This window comes from Haliotis rubra, unplaced genomic scaffold (assembly GCF_003918875.1).
Source record: "Haliotis rubra isolate DU_JTF1 unplaced genomic scaffold, ASM391887v1 Scf67, whole genome shotgun sequence".
NCBI classification, from domain to species: domain Eukaryota; kingdom Metazoa; phylum Mollusca; class Gastropoda; order Lepetellida; family Haliotidae; genus Haliotis; species Haliotis rubra.
The window spans coordinates 1626509-1642730 of NW_025767379.1; positions in this window are offsets into that span (position 1 = coordinate 1626509).

Here is a 16222-nt window from a genome sequence, read left to right on the forward strand (position 1 = left end):
ATGCATATTATGTAATACCATGGCATTCAGTGGCGATTATCTCCCTTTCGTTATACCACCCATGGTGATTCCAAACAGTTCCAAGGCTCTGTCATTTTGTGAACTCTTTGGTCCTTGTTGGTGTCCAGACATGAAAGGAGTCAAATATGTCTTCACTCTCCTGACTCAGCCTGAGATTAGGTAATTCCCTCACACAAAAGAGACCAATCACTTGAGGACATATTTCATATCTTAAGGTACCAGAGCAATAGTGTTTGAAGCTCAGTAAAATACTACAATGGCTACCATACACAGTGCCCCCAAGAAGCTGGTGCTTCAATGGATATGGGAGTGTGCCATCCCACAAGCATTAGTGCCATAATCTATTATACACCTTGTCTCCAAACGTAAAATTTGTTCCATTTTTGTGCGACAATGGTGTTTGGGGAAAACTTCAACTTCACCGAAGGGTTTTCAAAATGATGGTCAAAACAGCCCAACAAAAAGTTAAAACGTTTCAAGTAATGCCAGGACAAATAGCTAACTATTGTGCTAGAAAATGAGAAAAAATTATAATTGTAAAAAGTTCAACTACCATGGGAAATATAAGGAAGCTGATTCATTCATGCTATGCTTTCCAGTTGTCAGGATCACACATTTTATGCTTGTGACATAAAACCACAACCTGACAAACAGTCAGATGGACCTAATCTGCACCTTATGGAAGATAATGTGTTGCATGGGTATCTCACATGATTGTGAGAATATTGAAGAAGTTGAGGAATTGACATCTATACTTGAGAACTCCGTAGTGTTTACATGACCAAGCTGTAAGATGTGGTAGCACTCAGATCTCATCAGTGACCAAACTAATTTTCAAACTCAAACAGACCGTCAAGCAGGTGACCAATAAATGTTGCCTGCTCGTCTTGAAAGATGCCTGCCCACACTTTTGACGCATAAATTGCATTTTTTTTTACCAAAAACAAACAAGTATCATTGTTTCAAATGTGAATTAGTTCAGCAAATTAAAAACAACAAGCATGAAATTAAATACTCAGTCACATCCCCCAGCCTGTGACATTTGACAAGAGCCTGTTAAACCTGCAATTCCACTTATCGGTTTACATCATGAAATGATATATTTTCTGAAATATTTTAATAGGGAAAGTTTAAAGCGATATCCACCTCAAATATATCTTCTCATGTGTTATTCATATGGTGCTTACAAAAAGAGGTATTTAAAAATATCAGCCAGACAATAGGGCTAGTGGAGATTTTTTTCAGGCAGCCTAACAGGAAAATTGCCAGCCTCAGGCAGGCGGGCAGGCCATTATTTCGATCACTGGATCTCATACTCTTTCCTCTATTAAACCTGAAACTTCACGAGAACTAGATTCACTTCTGGATGTCATGCAGAAGAGTTTCGGTGTACTCCAGGTACTCAGCATCAATAAGGAATTGGTGTGAATAATGACATGGTGGTCAACAAATATTTAGGGTGAACATGAATACGGATCCTCAGAGAAATCAACCTCACAGAACAAAGTAAAGTGTGCACACTTACTCCTACTGCCGGAACAATCCAACCTGGTGACTGTTTTCTGATAGTACCTTCTGATGAACTGTCTTCAAGCAGGGATTCACGGGACATGAATTTCTGCGTCCTATATGCATAAAAATTGTAAAATGGACGCAACGAAATTTATTAGTGTGTCCACTACGACGCTGAAAAAGTCCAAATACTTTTTGTAAAAATTCCAATCAAGTATCAATAAGTTATCACTGAGTTTGCTACTAGCTGAATTATGGTATCATTTTCAATTTGATTACTGTAACAATTTAAGTGATGATCATGATACACAATACAATAACAGTATTAATAATAATATTTAAGTGTCTGGGACCCTCATTTTGTTTTCCAGGACCCCTAAAAATTAAGAGTATGAGTCCAAGGGACCCTCAAATACAGGACTCAAGGTATATCCCTGCTTCAAGTGACTATATTTTTGCCTCGTCTGACAATTAATAACACAGAATCAAAGTCATGGCCTTCAACAGAAATGGAGTCCATTGTCAGGAAAGAACTGCATGGCCAAGCCTACATGTGAACCATAGTATCAGTACTCATTTCTGCCAAGTTAAACCAGCACTTGTAATCTTAAACTGCAGGATGAGTTAAAGATATCTTTGTCAAACAATATACACTGAAATACTGTAGCACAGCTACATCCTTCGGTGGCATAAAGGTTTAAGTGAGTGAGTGAGTGAGTTTAGTTTTACACCACACTCAGCAATATTCCAGCTATATGGCGGTGGTCTGCAAAGAATTGAGTCAGGACCAGACAATCCAGGGTTCAACAGCATGAACATCTATCTGCGCAATTGGGACATGATGACATGTCAACCCAGTCAGCGAGCTGACCACCCAATCCTGTTAGTCGCCTCCATAAAGGTTTAAGCTAAATGTGCAATGTGTGTCAGACAGCCTGGCTCTGAGGCTCTGAGATATCATTCTCCTCAAAAAACCTTATCCTCACACATAACAGTTGTACCTAAAGATGATCAGCTTTGGAGAGTTACGGACAGTTCAGTAACAAACCCATTCCAACTACGTTATATACTCATCATTGTAATGTATGTGATCGTTTAACAACCATTTCATTACCGAGCTCTTCCCTGGAACATTCCTGCATTATCAATTTATGTGTTAAAGAGAGTTTTGTTCACTAAATTCCAAAGAAATAAAAGATGTGTTACAAAAGTATAGTTTTGTTTCATTTTCACGATGAGCCTGCCAATGTTCCTATATGGGAACATATCGGTATATCAGTATGATATTTTGGATTTGTCTTAGTTACACCATTACAAGGCTCTCCTGTAAATTTGAAGTGTTTCTGACAATGGGATCTACTACCAGTAAGATAAAGGTTAATTTTGGTATATTTGCCATGTTATATGTTCTAAGTCCATGGCCAAAGAAAGTGTTTTTGTACAATGCCAAAATTCCTTATTCTTGAGTTTAATCTTGCCGCTCCAGTTTTGTATGTTATAGTACAAAAAATAAATGGTCCTTATCATATTGATGGATGTCTCTGGAATGTGTCATTTGAATACAAGTTTGGACTGATTCTTTATGTGATCTGATACCCTTTGTTTAAATTATACAATTTCAAGATGACAAGTCTTGGGCTTTTAATACAATATAGATCTGCTTGCACAAGGTATGTTTGAAAATGTTATCAGAAGACTTTGAGCTCACACAAAATCTTGCAAGTCTAAATAATAAGTAGAGTGAGAGAATGATTTGGATGTACCGCCTCAGTAGAGGTCTTACACGGCTACAGTAGATGTGGAGAAAAGTTCGCGGTGTTACAATTCTTTCACACTTTCAAAGAACTAGGTCCAGAAGAGCCATCATGAAACCAATTAATCAACTTTACTGTACTTTCGGAAACTTGATATATCTCTGTTGTATCAGGGGCGTAGGAACGGTTTTCAGAGAGCGCGGGGGAGGGGGTAATGTATGAAAAGTATTGGAAATCAAAATGAAATTGTAATTATGGTAAGGTAGATATGGTTTCCGTCTTGACAAAACGTCAAGCCGCCCCCTGTTCCTACGCCCCTGTGTATTGTTTCCGCTCAGTAGATCTAAATTCATTTACTTATACCAGATTACCTTATCAGCATTGTTTGCACTACCTATCATTCAACAGAGAACCAACGGAGAACTCTATATGCTTCAATCTCCTTTTCATAGATGCATTCACTTATTAGAAGCACTTTCGCTCTTTGTCTATGCACAGACTTGTCACCTTTAGTTAAAATATCCAAGGTTGCAGAAAGTTCCAGCTTTCAGACTTGCTACAACACTACGCCAAGTACTGTCTTCTGTACCTGTCTTCTGTACCTGTCGTCTGCTTACTTTTCTTGGGTGTTGACCCTCTTCGCATGGCATGAAACGGACCCCGTTTGTAACACGACATCTGATTGGCTGGAAAGCCTCTGTTCTACGACCGGTTTTGACATCGGCCCTACGCCTTGTAGTCAAGGAGCTTATGGGATTCCGTGCAAGTTTTGATGAAAGCAAATCATATACTTTTAGTGTTCATTACTTAAAGGAGTTTAAAAAAAGTTTGGTTCCAATCTGAATATTAATGCGAAAGCTATTTTTAGCTCAAAATCCAAGATGGCCGCCAAAATTTAACCGGGAACTGAAAAGTTGCAAAACATGGAACAAAACAATGGTTTAATATCAAATACCATGCATATTTGGTTAAGGTATATATTTATCATATGCTGTAAGTCACCAGATTGTTTTAGTTTGCTTTTAGTCTAAAATTTACAGCAAAAACATATTTTAGTTCTAAAGATAATGATGATTCATGTCACGATGATGAATAAAAACCCTATTTCTGAAAAAAACCATATATTTTATATAGAACTAGTATGATATGAAAAAGGAATATGCTCCTTACCCTGTTTAACAACATTAGAAGAGGTCTTACAATGAAACAGATCCAGAAATAATCATTAAGGCCTTTTCTCTTGATCAAACATGTTGCGGTTGCCATGACCTGACTATAAAAAGTTCAAGTCAAACTGTCTTTACTTCTAGTATACACAATCAATTTGGTCGGTCATTCAATTTAATGAAATTAATATGAGTAAAACTCATGTCCAATGACTTGAATGTTTGGTGTTTCAATTCAGTCACTATCAGAGTCAGTGTCAGAAACACTGAACTGAATGGTGAATACATTTTCACAAGAGTCAGCCCTTGAGCATGCACACATTTCGGTGCATGGGAGTCTGTTCTTGTGACATACACAGAGTCTGTTGGAACATCTTGATGCTGTACAGCCACATTTCACCAGTTGAATGATCGCTGCAGGAGCTGGAGGAACTGTTGTGGTGACTGGTTTGAAACCATCCTCGGTTAGAGTCCAGCCATACTTTTCGGGGGAAGGAAGTTCAATGTTGGCGCAGATGGCATTATGCCAGATATATGCTTGAAAGTGTGATCTCAGTATGGCTGGTTGTAGTGCTGCAGCGGTTGGTGGAAGATTTTCTGCTTGTGCTTGTTTCTTTGTAAACAACCACCAGCGTGCTTTTGAAACGCAATCAAAGTGTCCTTGTGGAACATACAACTTACAAACATACTTCTCTAGGGCAGCCAGTGTCTGATCAGAGGGCCAAACTGTGGTACCAAGTTGTGCAAATGCTGATAATGTTTCATCATTTAAATTCTGCAATGCCCTCCAGCATAACTGTTTTCCTTTTCCAGAAAACCTTCCAGTAATGTCTGCCCCAGAGAATGCATGAAATGCAGGTAATGCAGCTGCCTTGTTTGGCCCCAGTAATCCAACAAGTGGTTCCAGTTTGATGATCCTGTGTTTCTCTTTATTGCCTGTGATGAAACACGTGTCCTGGCACAGATCAATATAATGTCTAATTGCCAAAACAAAACATCAGTGTCAGGAGAAAATATGTGAACTGTGGTTGCACCTGCCCTTGTTGCTTCATGGGCATGGAGAATTAGCTTTGTATCAGCCTCCTCTTGATTGCTTGCAAGATGAGCAACATCTCTGTGGCAGGCATCAGCTTTGTCACCCATGCAACAACTAATTCTTTTCCCAAAGTTAGAGGATGGTTGAGTAGTTTTCTTGCAAGATATGCTGTAATCTCATCCTTTGTCTGTGTATGAGCCAACAAGTTTTGCATGCTGATCCTACTGATAGATGTTGTGTCTGTAATGTGATATGCAACAGCAATATTCCCACCTTGCCTTCTGTTCCTAGTGGACATTTTCAGGAGTTTGAAATGTCGTATCTGTCAAACACCAAGTGAACCTCATCATATTTAGCATACTTTTGCCAATGCCTGTGAGCAAAATGGTCTGCCATGTCTGAACATGTCCTTACCCATGTTGGTTTGTCAAGTGATTGTAGATCTGCCATCCCATCAACTATGGCAACTTGCCTTTTCACTTGGATCTTCTGATGAAACTTCATCACTTGTGGCATTCCTCTGTAGATTTTCCAGGATGGACATCAAATCACTTTTGCTGTGGTGTGCAACAAACTACCATCAGCTGCAAACAGAGATCTAGGAACCACGGAGAATTCAAACTCTGCCAATTGCCTCCTCAAGATTTACTTCAGGTCTTGCTTTTTGAGACAATTAGTAGCCGGGCAAATAACGCTCTGTCTTCGCGGAGTTCAATGACTGCTTTTTCTGTTTTCACCTGCACCTTCTTTGCAGAGGACGACCACATTTGTAGCTGTAATTTCTTCATGGGTGCCCACAAATTGACGTGTTCATTTCTTATTCTCTCACTGACAAAGGTTTGAAAACATTCTTCACCCACCTCTGTTCTCCTCTTGATGTCCATTTGAACATGTGATGGCATCACTGCCTTTGAGACCAAGTTGATGAGTTGCCCATTTGGTTGTTCAAGACTGAAAGGGTTAGTAAAATCAGAGATGGTTTCCATCAGACTTGTCACATTCTTTCTTTGTTGCTTCAGTTTAGCTCTAGTGTTTTCATGATGATGAGTAGCTTCAACTTTCACTAATCCTGCCATTTTGCGAGCTTCTTCAGCCAAACATGCCAGTTCAGGAGCTGCCAGAAAAAATCTGTTACGAGCTGCTGTGTTGAGAGTAATACCAATGAGTCCTCCAGATACTTTCATAGCACGGTTTACTTGTTCCAGTGCATGGTCCGCTCCAATTGCACAAAATGGAATTGTGTTCTTATTGACAATCCAGTTGCCCTTCATAAATTCTGACCAGATATCTGGATCTCTCTCAGAGACTGCCTGCATGTCTGCTAGATAAACTGGGATCATGCGTGCATAGTTCAACTTGTCATGGGCAAAGAAGTGTTTGACAAATATCTGGGTTGTCTCAAGATGCAGTTTCCAGTCACCAGAACGAACAGCTCGTATGTAGTTCAACATCTCTATTACCATTTGCATGTACTGCAGCATGGCATTGGCGACTGGCTTCCTGTTCATTTTTTTCTCAAACATTTTCATTTCATAGGTGATTTGAAGAGACTCAATGGTTTGATTGAAATCATCATGAGCAGTTTTCACACTCTGTGAATCTGCATTCTTGCAAGAAGTGTTTATAGCCTGGGCCTTCGCTGTGCAGGTCTGTTTAATGTCTTCTTTGTCTTCAAAGAAAGCTTCCCCATACAGCATGAACAATGCCTGCAATGTGGTCAGATGAGCCTGTATGGCACGTTTGACATGTTTCCCATCCAAAATCTGTTCCACTGTTACTGGCCCATAGAGGTCTGCCTCAATCCAAGACATATCTATTCCACTGTTTTCTATGAAAGATCCTATAGTACGCAGCTGAGCCATAACTGTATGGAGTTCTCCTGGTCGGAGAATGAGGTGTGTGCAGTCATTTCGAGACATCTGTAGCTGCTTTGCTGGTTTGTAAAGTCCCATGTCAAGAGTGATCACAGTCTTATGTCCTTCACCGACAACTTTGGTGGAGATGCCCTGAGCTTTCTTCAACACAGTCAAAAGTGTCTGCCATTCATGTGCAGGTGCAGGAATCAGTGGAGGGGTACTGACACCAGTCACTGGCATTTCTCTGCTTATCAAGGAGTTGTAGGCTGACCATGTTGGAGTATAATCTTCATCTCCGGGGTTTGGTGCCTTGGCCTCTTCTGCTGACTCCAATTGTAGCTCATCCATTTCCCTAAGACTATTGATTTGCTTATCATTATTTCGACATTTCAGCCTTGTCAGGGTCTTAGCAAAAAGCCATGTTATGTCACTTTTGTAATCACTCATTTGGCGTCTTTCTTGCATCAGGGTAAATGTGGCCTCAGCAGGCCTTGATGGCCTCAGTGTTTTTGGCATTTGACATTCAAGTAGTCTTGTGATAGTGTCTGGCAGATGTTCAATTGAACGAGCACTTGCTGGGCCATGTAGCTGGATTCTTTTGAGATCATCATTTGGCTGACATTGTTGATACACTGCCATAATAGTACCCATGTAACGTGTGCTTTCCATCTGGCGTATCTTCAGCAAAATCTACATTATCAACTGCAAAGAATATGTGTCGGCCATTGACAATGTTGGGTGGCACATACACTTCTTCCTGTTCAATTCTGGCTAAAGCAGCATTTGCAATCTGGGTTTCAAGTCGAAGTAGTCTGTCATAGTCAACTGAGACACCAAATCCATGCAACATATTGATCACTTTCTTACAGCGTATTGCTTGGCGAATAGCAATGCCAACTGCTAATTGTTGTGGCATTTCTCGGTGGTACCTGACTACATCAGATTTTGATGCACACTGGCGATCAGATAGACAGAAAGACATAGTTGTCTGAGCAAGACTCTTGGCATGTCTGCTCACTGTAGATCGTTTGCCCTCTGATGATAGTGTGACATTCGGTCCTTGCAGCAACCAGCGAAAGAACATATACAGCTCCTTTGGTATGGCAGCATCAGTTAGCGACCCTGTGAAAACCCATTTGTCCACTTTGCCTATTGCTTTTCGAAGAATCCGGGCAGCATCAAATATAGTTTTCATATTATCAACTGTCTCGTTAAGCTGCTGCTCTTCTGAGGCTGCGCCTATTGCAGCATCTCTGGAACATTTTACACTCACAAGATCAGATTCATTCCTGCGTTTGGATCGATGAAACTCTATTCCAGGTATTTCACTTTGAAGTAATTCTTTTACTTTAGCTCTGTGACATTCAGGATTTACTACACCGTTTGATGATCTGATGTTCTGATATGACACCTGCAGATTAGCCATCTGCAGCACTTTCCCTTCTCTCAAATCCTCTTTTAAGAGGCTAATAAACTCGATCTCTGCTGCAATTTCATCAGATCGAAAATTTGAACTTTGCCCCATGGATGATTCCCGCAGGACATTTGTAACATTGCTGACCCAACATTTTTTATGATACCGAATGTCAACGGCATGGGCGTCATCCGGGTTTAAAGCAGTGCTTAGCTTGACATTAAATGTGTTATTGTTGTTCTGTTCAATTGCTTTGTGTAGATTTTGACCAGCTTGGTCAGTGAGGACCTTGTGAAGTGACTGGAGTCTACTGGCTGGTCTATCACAGAAGAAACATAGTTTGTCATCAAATGGGACAGATTTGGAACGAGTGAAAGTGCTAGACGCTGGTGGAGAGGCATCTTTTGATGTTTTGGAAAGATTCTTTTCATAACGAGCTTTGGCACGTCTACACTTATCTGTATTCACGGTGTTCTTATAGCAGGATGGATGCCAGCTTGCCGCAGCCTTAACCAAGTCCTCATTTGTCACACAACTTAGCCTCCTCTGTATCTCGGGAAAGTTTTCATCACCATATTGTGCTCGTTCTTTTACAAAGTTCAGTAATTTTTCATAACTTGACGGATTTTCAACAAGTCTTTCTTTTGTCTCTTGTTGGCATATGATACACTTGAGGAACAGGTTATCTGTCTCTGTCAGTTGTGCAACTTGACAATCAGATTCCATATCGACATCTGTATTTGAAAAAGTAATTTTGTTGACAGAGATACATGAAAAAAGGATTTCTCCCCTCCTTTATTTGTATAATTTTTTTTCAAAGATTATAACCATTTAAGAATGATTTGAAATGAAAGTACTAAACACCTTAAAATTGTTACAAGAGATTTGACTGAGAGAGTATGAAGCAGAAAATAGTGTTTTCTCCCCATCATTTCATTATATTCTTATCAATTTTAAAAATATGTATGCTTTTAGAAGAAAAGATTTCGACATATTAAATAAAAAAATTGATAAAACATAAATTTGATATTGACTAACTATATTTTGAAATAAGGACTGCTCCCTTGGTGACAGTTTCATCAAACAGAAATAAACATCTCTATATAGTTTTCTGCACAGCTGTTTTTGGAAAATATGCAAACATACATTTGGTAACCTATTCTTTAACCTTTATTAATAACTTGAATTACATTGATTTTATGAACTGAATCAACTGTATACTGACAAAATGCACAAAACCTACATCTGCTCAAATTCGTCTGCTAGCTGCCATTTTGAGAGAGAGGAGTGTTCATTATTTTATTTTTATTATTATTTTTTAAATTATTTTTTGGTTTTCTTCAAAGAACAAACTCCATGGAATAAAGAAACACACATGGATAAAGGTAATAACCTCAAACTTTCAATATTTAAGTCTCCCATTATGACCTCCTGGACGTTTTTCACTACCATTTTGTACAGTGCTCAAAAGTAATATTTGCACCATATTTCAGCTTGGAACCAAACTTTTTATTTAACTAGCATGTCTGATGAATATAAAAAACACAATGTCTTGCTTTCATCACAAAACTTCCACGGACTTGAATACTGTACCTATCCGACCTGACTACGCCTTGAGTTTACGACCGGCAACGATAAGGTGAAATAGGACTTGATGATTATCGTGGTGGCACATTGCTGAGATTTCTAATCGTGGATGCTTTTGTCTCATAATTTTATTATATCAACAACAAAAACCAGGATCAGGATGTGTAAAGTGTATAACTGAGAGATAATGAACATACCCTAATTATAAGGCACTACCTGAAAGTTACGATGAGTGATGCTCTGAGGTGTCTTAATTGAATTCTAGAAGTCTTAGAACATTATTACAATCAAGGTAAGATCATATTTCACAAATCTACAAAAGGTAGCAAACTTTAATCCTAACTTTTATAGTTAATCATTTTAACAGTATATGAGTGAGTTCGGTTTAATGCCGCTTTGAACAGTTATGTCTTGGCGTGACGACTTGACGTGGGAGGAATATGTGTGTTTGTATATTCCTAGAGAGCTGAGAATGAACATCAACTGGACATTGATCCACTGACCGGATAATATTGGAACAGTTTTGATTGGAGCCTCACGTACAAGTGAGTGAGTGAGTGAGTTTACTTTTACGCCACACTCGACAATATAGCTATATGGCGGCGGTCTGTAAATATCGAGTCTGGACTAGACAATCCAATGATCAACAGCATGAGCATCGATCTGCGCAATTGGGATGTGATGAGATGTGTCAACCAAGTCAGTGAGCCTGACCACCCGATCCCGTTAGTCGCCTCTTAGGACAAGCATGAGTTACTGAAGGTTCATTCTAACCCGGACCTTCACGGGTGCCTCACCTACGAAAGCCTACAAAAGGTGATGTAGGTCTCATGAGGATTACCACCTCAGTGAAACCGACGGGGTCGAGTAGGATGCTAACAAACTTAGAAACATAACTGGGGCGAACCAGGATTTGAATACTTTGCGAACTATATTCAGAAGCATGATTGATCCAGAATGCCTAAAACATATTGGGTAACTTGTATAAGGCTCCCCGAAAATGTGACGGCAAGCTGTTATTTTTCAAACATATTAGAAAAGGACTTAATGGAAAAGCACCTGTTAGATCTGAGGTATATGTTGTATGTGTCGCCAGTAAATATATATTGGAACGTTCGCTCCAGTTAACATAGGTTTTAAAGATAGATGTATAAAAAACTTCATAAAAATTAGGAATCAAAAACAGATCAAACACTTAAGAAACAACTTATTTTCCCACTGAACACAACTTTATTAACATTAAGGTTACCTAAACATCACATCATAGCAAATGGTCGGGTAAAAACAAATTTGAGTAAACATTTAGGAAACATTCTTTCCAGGTTTGAACTTTATCACGACTACATTCAACACGTGACAAACTGTAAAGGTTTAACGAATTCTATAAAGTCGTCATTCAAATTTAGGGCGGTGGGGTGGCCTTGTGGTTAAAGCGTTCGCTCGTCACGCTGAAGACCCGGGTTCGATTCCCCACATGGGTGCAATGTGTGAAGCCCATTTCTTGTGTCCCCCGCCGTGATATTGCTGGAATATTGCTAAAAGCGGCGTAAAATCAAACTCACTCACTCACTCATTCAGAATTTACATACTGAAGTTTGAGGGGCATATATTTAGTCACAAAAATGTACATAAAACTTTTGAACCGCCCCTAACCACGGAGGCATCATTAAAGCGAGTCACGATCCGTGTTAAAGACGCGAGAGGGTTCCATCATCTCCTATGGTTCAGTCACGTTTTCTTATATTCTTTCAACTTTTGATTTAGCTGTTCGTCGCTGGGGACGACAGTTTTGATAATTTACGAGACCACTTAAAGCCCCATTCATTTGATTTTGGTGAGACGGTATTATAGGCGCATGTGTATCTGACATGAGGAAAATGGAAAAAAAACGAGCATGCTGACTTCGATTATCCTGTGACTTAGTATTTAGGGAAGAAGTATTTGGAGGGGAGGTGAAACGATGTTTAATACCGAGTTGACCACTGTATATGCGCGGGCGGGCGCGCGAGACTAATGCTAGTTTAATGGTGCGTTAAAAGTTCTTGAACTTATAATGCGTGAGTGAGTGAGTTTAGTTTTACGCCGCACTCAGAAATATTCCAGCTATATGGCGGTGGTCTGTAAATAATCGAGTGGTGGACCAGACAATCCAGTGATCAACAGCACGAGCATCGATCTGCGCAACTGGGAGCCGATGACATGTGTCAACCAAGTCAGCGAGCCTGACCACCCGATCCAGTTGCTTCTTACGACAAGCAAGGGTTGCTGAAGATCAATATTCTAACGGGGACCTTCACGGGTTTGAACTTATAAAGAGATGGGAATGCACACGCCTTTAACCACCCAGACACTGTATACTGAGTCCGACCCGAATGTTTGCAGTATCCCCCTTCAGTTTGAGTGACAATTAAACAGTAACAACTTTTAACGTCTTTGGTTAGGACGTGAACCTGACCGACCCATTGACCTTCCGCTCCCAGAGCAGAGAATCTTAACACTTGGTCATAGAGGCAGCTGTACACTGCTATTTTCTTTCTTTTTTTTCTGGTGGAGTAAATGGATGTCAAGGACAACCTGTAAAACAAAGACAAGAAAGGGCAGTGTTCTAGGATGAGGAGGGACGGCCTGACGTGGCTTGTGGACATGGTATGGTGCTGACATTTGAACAACCATAGGATACTTGCATAGCTAAGGGAGATAACTCTTCCCAGTGTGTTTGATTTCTCTGGAAGTTAGAGGGTCAAATCCACAACCAACCACAAAGATCAAGCCATGAGTGAATTGCCTTGAAAATATGGCTATTTCTTCCAATTGTATAAACTGAGTACAAATAAAACACAAACTGTTGTTTCATATAATTTTATTAAAAAATGTTTGAATTTATTAAAATACATTTACATGTGACAAACATTTTGCCCCAAAACATACAGGTACATGTTCCTTCAAGAATCATTTTGATTAATACAAATCTGAATGTCTAAAAATATCTTTTACTCTCAGTATGAACTTTACAAGATAATAATGCTTATGAACCTCCGAGACAATGGGTACCGAAGCTCACCTTCATAGTTAAGCACAAATGATTTTCTACAGTCTGTATTGCATGTATGGATGGCATCTTATTCAGTGAGTAGTGACATCTTCAAATACAGAAACATTTCTTAATTACTACTTGGGTTAACAGACCTGTGAATAAAAAATTTAACTAACAGGAAGTGAAAAAAAAAAAAGAAATTTAATAAAAAATAATAGAAATGGTGTTTGCATAACATGCAGTAACAGAAGCCAAATCATTCTACATTTTCCTGTATACACTAATGATGTATCAATACATCAACAATCAGATAGTTATAGCATACATGGATCGTAATGTTAACAACACGCATACCTGTTTGACATCAGTTTTACGTAAATCAAAATTATTTCTTTTCAAAACATGTAAATATAATGTCAAGCATTGCATAAGGGTTATATTTTACTTACTAACAGTTATATGTATGTCCCATTCAGCTACAATACTGACAGTTCAGGAAACCATGTGTTTAATATGTTACAACACTGAAACAGAAAGTCCTGTCCCAACTAATGTCAAACCTATGTTAATGACATCACTTATGGTTTGGGGAAACACGTCCTCTGCAAGACATCTTCAAAACAGAATAACCAGCTGCCTAATATTGTCCGAACATTTGTTCAGCCTTTCACCTTGAGGATGGCTTGACCTGTGACATGACATAGCTATGACATCCCTGGGGTGTCAGCTTTGTTTAAAAAACAGAAACTAGCAGCAGGGATCGAATTCAGAAAAAAATCTTCAAGCATCCAAAAGCCCAGAGGTTTTCTTTGTTTTCAAAACTCACTTGTGAATTTATCGTATTTGAAGAGATGTAAAACTGTAGTAATTAATACATGTCTAAGATTTGCTTGGAAGTTTCAGGGTCTATAAGAGAAACCAAATCCCCGCCAGCACCTGTAACTTACAATAAAGAAAGGGCATATAAACCAATGTACACACATTTAGCACAATCATGTACACACACAATGGTATTTTCAAAATATGAACAATTACATGTATTGTTAGTAATTGTTAGTAAACTTACCTCTGGATTATGGGATTTATGTCCCACCCGACCTTCCCCGCCTTATCCTTTAGAAGTTATATATTTGAGAAAAATTGTGAAGTTTTCAAACAGACAATAGGATGACGTCATGTGAAGGGGAGGTAACTCTTGGAGTTAAGAGAGTAAGCATACCAATAGGGATAGCTCTGACTTAGGGTTTAAATTTTTCATTTTATTTCCTGTATGTGACTGTGGGAACCACAGAATTAGGGCAACCATAATCCAGAGGGAAGGTTTACGCTATAATTGGGTGATATCCAAGTAAGCTATCTAGCAATTGCACGAAGCAGGAACTCAAATATCGCTAACAAACAAATAATAATGAAAATTTACAAATGATAAAAATATTGCACAAGAAAACAAGCAGAAATAAATAACATGAGACATACAGAGTGAATATGTATTTTTGCTGTTTCAGCAATTTTCTAGGCATAATACATCTGTTACAGTGTTGACAATATGGGAATCGAACCCTGGTCGGTGGCCTGATGAGCCAAGCTTTTCCCACGAGGCCACCTCTGTGTGATAACATGAACATACAGTGACCCATTTGTTACTATAGCTTCAGTTGAAACGAAAAGACAAGCCATTCAATCAAATAACACTCAGATGAGGTGAAATATGATATGTTATTGCACCCATGTAGCGCCATGCATCTATATAAACAAATCAGGTAATCCTTAACTTATTTTGAGCGGTATACAACTGCAATCAGATCGAGGATTTGTTTGTTGTTTACCCCTACACTGAGCAACTGTCCAGCTGTGAGGTGGTCGTCTTGAATCGAGTCCCAACCAAACAACTCAGATCTAGGATAACACTATGTACCATTACAGTGTTGTTGTAAATATTGAGAGCAAAGTATCTGTTTCCAGTATTTTTGGCATCCATTCTAATGTTATCAATACTTTTGGGCCATTTGCTACAATAGTGCTACTGCCCCTTTGTAGCAACAGGTAGGAATGTCGCAGGTGAATACAGTTACCCCACCACTCAGACACAGGCTACTGAGGAGGGAGTGAGTGAGTTTAGTGTTACGTCACACTCAGCAATATCCCAGGTATATGGCGGCGGTCTATAAATAATCGAGTCTGGACCAGACAATCCAGTGATCAACAGCATGAGCATCGATCTGCGCAATTTGGGAAGCGATGACATGTGTCAACCAAGTCAGCGAGCATGACCACCTGATCCCGTTAGTCGCCTCTTACGATAAGCATGGGTTACTGAAGATCAATATTCTAACCCAGACCTTCACAGGTACACAGGCTACTGACTCTGGGCTGACCAGTCATGGCCATTTATTTTTTTCTTAACGCTGAGTGCCAGACAGGGTGACAACAAGTACCATTTTTTAAACCATTTGGTGGGACAGGGATCAGCTCATCAAAGCTCATCAGAGGTGTCCCTTAGTAAGACTTGTTTGTTTGTTTGCCGTTGTTGCTGTTTAACTGACTGACTGAGTTTGGTTTTAGCTCATTTTAGCAATATTCCAGCAACATCACGTTTGGGGACACCAGAAATGGTTTGCTGTTTAACGCCGCACTCAGCAATATTCCAGCTATATGGCGGCGGTCTGTAAATAATCAAGTCTGGACCAGACAATCCAGTGATCAACAGCATGAGTATCGATCTGCGCAATTGGGAACCGATGACATGTGTCAACCAAGTCAGCAAGCCTGACCACCCGATTCGTTAGTCGCCTCTTACGACAAGCATGGGTTACTGAAGACCAAATCTTACCTGTGATTTGAT